The 8,720-nt window shown below is 39.9% G+C and overlaps 1 protein-coding gene across 1 annotated transcript in view; it reads right to left on the bottom strand.

Annotated features, from left to right (window-relative positions):
- The window catches only part of CCDC170 (coiled-coil domain containing 170), a 122,467-nt gene that overhangs the window by 33,008 nt on the left and 80,739 nt on the right, over nt 1-8,720 (bottom strand).

The following is an 8,720-nucleotide window of genomic DNA, read 5'->3' as shown; positions in this document are numbered from 1 at the left end:
ACCGTCGATTTGTGACCACACTAACCCTAATCCGACATGGCAATACCAATTTCAGCGCTACTCCTCTCGTCAGGGAGGAGCACAGACACCGGTTTAAAGAGCCCTTTATATCGATATAAAGGGCCTCGTTGTGTGGACGGGTGCACGGTTAAATCAGTTTAATGCTACTAAAATCGGTTTAAACGCGTAGTGTAGACCAGGCCTAAGAGAGGCAGTAGCTAAGTCAACAGAAGCATTCTTCCTTTGACCTCGTACTGTCTACACAGGCAGTTAGCTCAGTTTTGCTACATGACTCATGAGTATGGATTTTACACACCACTGAGCAACGTGGCTAGGTTGACCTAACTTTTTAGTGTAGCCCAAGCCTCAGTGAGTGAAATATGCATATAATGATGCTGCCACTCAAATGTTGCCATTTATTTCAATGGGAAAAGCATAAGGGCTTGATTCAAAACCCATTAAATCAACAGACATTCCTGGGCTTTAATGGGCTTTGGATCAGGTCAGTCCCATAACTGCAAAAGTATATATTATGTCTGAAGATGGCAACTCATTTATTCTTAGAGCATGTCTACACTATGGCTGCTATAGCAGCACAGCTACGGCACTGCAGCTGTGCCACTATAGTGCCCTGAGTAGATGCTTCCTACATAGGTGGAAGGGGTTTTTCCACAGATGTAGTTAATCCACCTCTCTGAGAGGCGGCAGCTAGGCTGATGAAAGAATTCTTCACATCCCTAAGCTACATAGCTGGGGTCAATCTAATTTTTAAATGTAGACCAGCATTAGAGTTATCAGAAAGAAGGGGCTGATTCTGCAGTCATCACACTGGGGAAAGAACTGTGGAGTTTAATAGTACTTTTGCCTGTAATATGACTATAGATGTGCTCCAGATTAGGAAAAAATATCTGAACCCTGACGACACGTGGGGCGCTCAAGACCTGATCCAGTAGCTTTAAAATGATTGCGATTTTAAATTTTAACTGCTGTAGAACAATAATTAATAGCAACATCTCTTTCCCACATAGACTTTATATTATTGGGCACTTGTCATTTTTTGTATTAAAAAAAGGCATACCTCTGGGCTTTCTACAGATTAAATTATGCTTGGCATTCTCCCATTTCACTGGGTTAAATACTCAATTGCAGAAAGGTTTGTAGCAATTTTTAGCCAGACACATTTATTATCTATTATAAGCTGACTGGAATGCTGAAAAGTCATCCAGGTAATAGGATAGGCTAATGTGTAGGCAATTAAAGCTCTAAAAATGGCCTCTCTTCTGTCATCTCATTGAAGGCATTTAATCCCTTCAGTGACAATCTGGGTCAAAGTATATACACTCCATCTTCAACTTCTTGATTCTAATCCTAGAAAGAGACTAGCTGGTACAGAGTTCCAATGGGACCCTGCCCAAGCTAAAAGGTCAGCACAGGCATAAAGCTTTGTAGGACTGGGGCCTTACATTAAGATTTGAAAAACAATTGCACTTACTCATGAATGTAGAAAGTATAAGCAAAGCTAGACTAAAAACAACCTACACGCTCTTGGGAATGATTCCTTTCAGAGCATGCTCAAGTCCTTTCTCACATAGTTATTTCAAGGTCTGACCTTCATAAAGAAACTCTCCTGAGAGAAGCAATCCATACTTCTTTATTAGAGTGCTTCACTTTAGGACAGGGCAGACAGAATAACTCCTTGTTCCCCATACCTGTGACACACAGTTGCCAAATAATAAAGTTTCCTCAGCATGCACGTTTGATTTTTTTTTGTATCTTTGTATTTACTGAGTTCAGTGGTAATTGATATACAGCTAAAAATCCTCCTCATGTTTTTCTTTAAATTTAGAAAATGATAAAGAAGTAACAAAAATACAGGAGCAGAAGGCAAAGAAAGGAGAAGGGAAGATCTGCTTTTCTCTCCCCTTTATTATTTTAAGGATGAAATAAAAATACTATGGAGGCACAGGTTAGCTCCATAGTTAAGGCCAACATGAGTTTTGCATTTAAAGCAGCAGTGCCCAATCGTGGCACCCAAACAACCTTAATCCTGCCTTGTAGCGACTCCAAAGGTATGTCTACACTGAGACGTGAGACGTGGGGTGGTTAGACACCCCTCCTCCTGAACATTTAAATTGTGCCGCACTATCAACATTTGCATGTTGCCTCTGTAAAAAGGTGTAGTCTTAACTCAGATTAGCTAACCCTGTTGGAGGTATTTGGGTTGAAACAGTACGGCAACACAGCTTTTAACTTGGCTCAGCAACTCAAGTTCAACCCTGAGCTGCCCTAAAGGCTTCAACTTGAGCAGCTAACCCAGATAAAAAGCCAACTTGCTGTGTCTTCACTGTTATTTGAACCCAAGTTACCAAATGTAGGTTAGCTAATCCAAGTTAAAACACATCTTTTCATGCAGTGTGTAATATAGGTGGGGGGATTAAAAAAAAATCTAGTGTGTCTTTAAAAAACAGTTTAATCGAACATGTAACTTCAACAACTGTTATGCATTAATTACAATTGTCTAGTTACTGCATGATGTTACTATAGGGCAGAGTTAAGTTTGATTAAGGAAAAGTACATCTCCATACCTTCATGTTTGGATTTCTTAAATTCAACTTTAACTCTGAATTTCCTGGGTTTACACCACTTATTTTGGGGATAATTATGCCCCTATAATGGTTTTACCCTAAACATCTCATATATATTTCCAAAATTAACTTCATTTGAACACAAATTTTGTGGTGGAAAATATATACACACATGCGTGTGATACTACAGTTCTTACCTTTAAAACATCTTAAATGAATTTGCCTTGTGTGGTATCTTCGAAAAACCAATATACTGCAATGGAAAAATCATTCTCTTTTGCCATAGCTATCAAAACAAAGCAACTGTTAAGCAACCTTAGTGCTTGAAAACCTTAGTGCTTGAAAACTACTCTTCCTTAACAAAAGCCCTCCAATAACCTTTACCTGCAGCTTTGGATTGTCTAACCGTGGGTCACTTTTTCAGTGTGTAGAGCCACAGTTTTCCATCATGAACCTCAAATAGCACTGCATGTATACCCTTCAGGCTGTTTTGTTCTCCCAATACCCAAACTGGCCAAGCCTGCCTCCTTACAACAACGTTTATGGGAAGGGGAGAGCCATTTCTTTATTCCTTGACTTTGTACTTGGGCTGTCTCATCCTTAAGATTCCAGTTTTCAATGTCAGAGTTAGTTGCTCTTCTAGGTAGCCACAAGTGATTGTCCCAAACTAACAGTATCCAAGACCCAGTTCAGGGTACTTTGAATTTAAGTTGATTTCATTGTCACATCAGCAAATGGAAAGAACATCATAAAATAAAACATATGTTGAAATAAACCCTTTGAATCAGACACTACAGAAAGCAATGCTTAGTGAGAACAAAGCTCAGGGTACAGAGTACTAAAATATTACCTATACAGCACAGCAGAAAAAGTCCTTGCTCTCCCTCAGCCTACAGCTGTTCATTTTAGCCATCTAGAAGAAAGCTCACTCATACGTTCAGTAAGGTAGGGGTGAGTAGGAGAGAGAGAGAGAGAGAGAGACACACACCTTCATTTTATAGCCTTCTGCTTAGGTCATTATAATGTACCATTTCCTCACCTCCCCTGAACAGTAATTAACTTTTAACTTGTTTTCCACTAAAATGAAATGCATTCCTTTTCAGATGCCAGCTTATGCTAAATAAACAATGCCACTTTATGTTTCCCAATACATACAAACATTTAAGCAATACTGAGTCTGATTCTGATTGCACTTAAACTGGTATAAAACAGATGTACTGTAAAGTCCAAGTCTCTGAGTTGTGTGAGTACAAACAAGATCAGAGGCAGACTCAGTATCTTTAAGTACCCACGCCTCCACTGTCATATAGAGTTTTTTGCTCAACTTGCTAACAATCCAAACACAAGGCATGTTCTGGGAAAGTTCCTATCTGGTCAGGGAGGCACAGTCACACAGCATAAATAAGATTAATTAAGATAAGAGACACCAGATACATTTTGATGTCAGAAAGACTCAGATTTAATTCAAAACTATAAATCAGTCTTTGTAACAATGAAAAAAACTTACCCTTAAGGTTCAATTAAAACTGAACTCTCAAATCCTCAAAAGAAATTCCACAAATGGATCTTTTAAGAACAAGTCAGGGAAGCAAATTCATTATGGCATGTGAACTAGCCATGCGGCCATAAAAGGAGAGTGCCTAAACAGAGCATAGAGGAACTTCTACAGCACTGTCCAGTCAGGGATCTGTGAGGTTGGTCTGCAGCTTCCTGTGGATCCCTGTCTACAACTACATGGAAAATGCAAACACTGCTCTCTGCATCGTTTGTGAGGCTTCATAGCACACACAGGACTCAGGTCATGGATTTCTGAAGGAAAGTTTTCCTACTTCTCTATGGAATCTTTTCCATCAAAGGGATTGAGCCTCACATAACATCCTCTTTCAGTAGAAAATTATTTAATCTTCTGTTAGATTTGAAGTTACTCCCATCTGATGCACAATCTGATTATACAAGCAAGTCAGTAAAAGCATGTATTTGCATATCAACCGCTCTTTTACAACCATCAGCTGTTCAAACCAGAAAGCACAATATATATTTTACTGGTATGCGTGTGGTTAAATGGATGCTAGCAAGATTAAATATAAAGACAAGATTTTTTAAAATCGGAGCCCACATTAAGGCTCCTATATCTAAATAAAGAGCCTAATAAGAGGCAAATTTTTAGAGGTATGAGCACCCAACAGTTCCTATTAAATCCTGGCCTGATTTTCAATGGGAGTTGCTGAGTGCTCAGCACTTCTGAAGAGCAAGAACCTTTACCTTAAGGTGCCCATTTCTGAACACAGAATCCTAGAAATGTAGGGCTGGAAAGGGCCTCAGGAAGTCAACAAGTCCAGACCTCTGCACTGAGGCAGAACCTAGTAAACCTAGAGCATCCCTGACAGGGGTTTGTCCAACTAGTTCTTTAAAATCTCCAATCATGGGCTTTAAGCCTATTCCAAAATGTGATAGGACACACCCTAATTCTGGTACAGAGCAGACTAGCAAACTCTTCCTGGCCTCTTCAGCGCTAACAAGGCACACTTGCAAGGTTTGTTTAGCCTGGAGGGAGAAGAGCTTAAAAGAAGAAAAACTTACAGCAGTGACTAGGAAGAAGGCTGCTCTGTCCCAGAGACTGCTGGTAACAGAGGCGGTCCAGCTGAGGAGGAGACAGCCACCTTACGCACCGCTCATGAAGCTGGCCTGACTGGCAGCAAAGCAGTACGCCCCAGAACACGAGGCAAAAGGTAAACTCCACAAAGGGGCAGCAGACTAGGCCCATAGGGCTAAATCCCAAGAGACTGCCTGAGACACTGGCCATCTTTTCAGCCAGATCCTCTTCTCTTGCAAGGGGAGGAGAGGAGGGTAAGGCAATCCTTTGCCCGTGAGTGTTTGCCTCAGAGAGCTCCCCCAGGTGCTGCCAACTTGGGGAAGAGAGAGAGAGAAAATAAATGACAGAGTGGGACCTGGTGGGGGGGGGGGAATTCAGGGAGCCCCTGCACCCCACACAGACCTTAACAACCCTCACAGTTAGAAAGTTTTTCTTAATATTTAGCCTAACTCCCACTTGCTGCAGATTAAGCTCATTACATCTTGGCCTACCTTCAGTGGACATGGAGAACAATTGAGCACAATTCTCTTTACAACAGCCCTTCGCATGTTTGAAGGCTTATTAGGTCCCCCTTCAGTCTTTTCTCAATGAGTAAACCATGCCCAATTTTTTAACCCTTCCTCATAGGTCAGCTTTTCTAAATCTTATAATTTTGGTTGCTCTCCTCTGAACTCTCTCCAATTTCTCTACATCTTTCCTAAAGTGTGGCACCTAGACACAGTACTCCACCTGAGGCCTCTCCAGCATCGAGTAGAGTGGAACAATTTCCACCCATCTCTAGTATACAACACTCCTGTTAATACACCCCAGAATATTAGCCTTTTTCACAACTGCACTGCATTGTTGACTCATTCAACCTGTGATCCACTACAACCCTGAGATCCTTTTCAGCAGTATTAACACTTAGCCAGCTATTCAACATTTTTTAGTTGTGCATTGGATTTTCCTTCCTATATGTAGTCCTTTGCACTTGTCCTTATTGAATTTCATCTTGTTGAATTAAGACCAATTCTCCAATTTGTCACGTTCATTTTGAATTCTAAGCCTAATTCTAATTCTAACTAATTCTAATCTGTCTGCCAGAGTGTTTGCAACTCTGTTCCATCTTGATATCATCCAGAAATTTTACAAGCATTGTCTCCATTCCATTATGCAAGTCATTAATGGGCACGTGCACATAGACAATTTTTAAATTAATGTCTTCACCTGTGTTACTAACACAATTATTGAAATTGCTTTCATTATTAATGCTGTTTGCTTACTTTTTGTCTCTCTCTTTACTTGAAAAATGAAACTAGACTAATCAGTTTCACTTTGTTTTAAAAAAAATCAATTAAAATATACCTATTTCCATTAGGTTTTGTATACACTTAACCATCTTAGTCTTAAAAAATACAATCAAAATGTTGGGCCTAAATCTATGACAACAAAGATTTAAAATTGGTGTCTACTGTAGCTTAGTTGCTGATTTTTTCCTTTAGCATATTATACTAAAGTACCATGACAAATATGCTCAAATGTTTTTTCTTCTTTCCCCAGCAAATAAAAGATGACTCCTCTCACTCAAGATGTGAGATGACCAGCATGGCAGCCCAGTATGAATACTTGGCATGAAGGAAGAAAGTAACACCCAGAAAGAGCCAGTGGTGAAGCAATTTCTACAATTTCTGCACATACTACAGCTACAAAGGGACTGAACATGGTTAGAGAACTAAATGGACAGATCCAGCATGCGACTGAGTCATATAAAAGACATAAATCACCTGAAGACATCCCCATTAAACTTCAGACATTGCTCTTAATCATCACTGGGCTTAAATCTGTTCCCAGTTAAACATTCCAATCAAGGGTATTGTATAAAAAGACAGCAAGCAGTCAACAAATGCACAAAATATTATTTCATACAAGAAATTCTCAGAAGATCTGGAATTTTAAAGTATACCAGTTACAGTGACACAGTCAGAGAGAGTGAAAAAAATGAAGTTTTCTGAAAACAAAATTTTGTAATAAAAAAAAATTCTAGTGCCTCAGTGGGAGGTGCTGGAAACCTGAAATTTGGCAAGGATGTTGACCCTAGGAGATGCTTTCCAGTGGTCCAATGAAAATAGTTTTTGATGTGATAGAATTATAAGGCTTTAACAATCATGTACCTCACATATGCACATTTGTTTTATCATTTAACAAAAAACAATCTGCCAGTGTTCCATTGGCAATGCCCACAAAAATAGATTCATAATTCCCATGGAATAGATATATTCCACCTGATCTATGCAGATGTATGTGTTAGAAAATTGAGTGGGATTTCAGTTTTAAATCTGTAGGTGCTTTGTGGAATATGGTGTTGTGTAAGGAATCGGGGCTCAAATAATAAAGGTGCAGATGGAAGAGAAGACAGGATTCTGAAGAAGGCTGTAGCCTCTTCCAAATTACAATGCATAAGTAAGAACACAAAGGCTGCTATTTCATTCCTTGCACATGTTGTGCAGTCCACAATGTTCTACTACCATACAGCAAATATGGAATTCATTTCCATCAATTCCTTCTTCCTTTTTTCTAAAAAAGCTTGGAAGTTCTATACAAAACAGTTGCATCAAATGAACATTACGGCTACAAAGTGAAGCAACCAAATGTTAGGAAATGCCAAAATTAGGGCTATTATTAGAGATAGATTTTGCGCTGCACTTCTTAGGAGTATCCCTGGAGGAGGAGCCCTAAAGCTACCTTGGTGCCTTCTCAATTCTGCCAGCCCCAGGAGCTGGTGCCGCCCTTAAGACTGCTCTTACAACGGCCTCCCCATGGCTCTCAATGAAATGTTTCACAGTTCAAAACAGCTGTAGTGATGAACATAGCGGCCACTCCCTCACCAGCATGCTGCAAGGGCTATCAGAGTACAGGTGCCACGGGAGGGGGACTATGATCTGGCCTTCAGTCTTTAATTACATGATCACTTCTTATTTTTTCCCCTCACAGAACCCACGACTTATTCACTGTGCACGATGGACTGATCAGTGAAGGAGGCAGATGTTTAAAGTTCATTTTTTTTCTTTGTTATTTAATGTGTGGTCCTGTGTCTCAGACACTGCACAACATCAAAACTCCGCTAAAAGAATTTTTCCTTCATTCTTAGACTTTCCTATGATGCCACTCGCAGGCGCCTCTGATCACCTAATGTTACTGAATTTACTTTCAGAATAATCCTGTGAGCACTCCATTTTACAGATGGGGGAACTGAGCAACAGACCAATCAAGTAATTAACCCAAAGTCACACCAAAGTGAGACCCAGTTCAGTGTCTTAAACACAAGAGCATCTTTCCCCTCCCTGAGGACTCCTGTCTGACTTCCTGACTAAATCAGCTTCATAACAAACTCTACAACTTCACTGAATGATCCAAAGTTGTTCTGGGCCCAGGCCTGTCCAATTTGCATACTGAATGAGGCAGGAGTCCTGTGGAAAAAATATTATATGACCACATTAGTTAAGATTCTATCATAAATGCAACACATACATGCAGAGTATGGAATTATAGCTAATATGAAAAAG

Source organism: Chelonoidis abingdonii, chromosome 3 (genome assembly GCF_003597395.2).
Source record: "Chelonoidis abingdonii isolate Lonesome George chromosome 3, CheloAbing_2.0, whole genome shotgun sequence".
NCBI lineage: Eukaryota > Metazoa > Chordata > Testudines > Testudinidae > Chelonoidis > Chelonoidis abingdonii.
The sequence above is the reverse complement of the archived record's forward strand: the minus strand, read 5'-3'. Positions and strand labels throughout refer to the sequence as shown.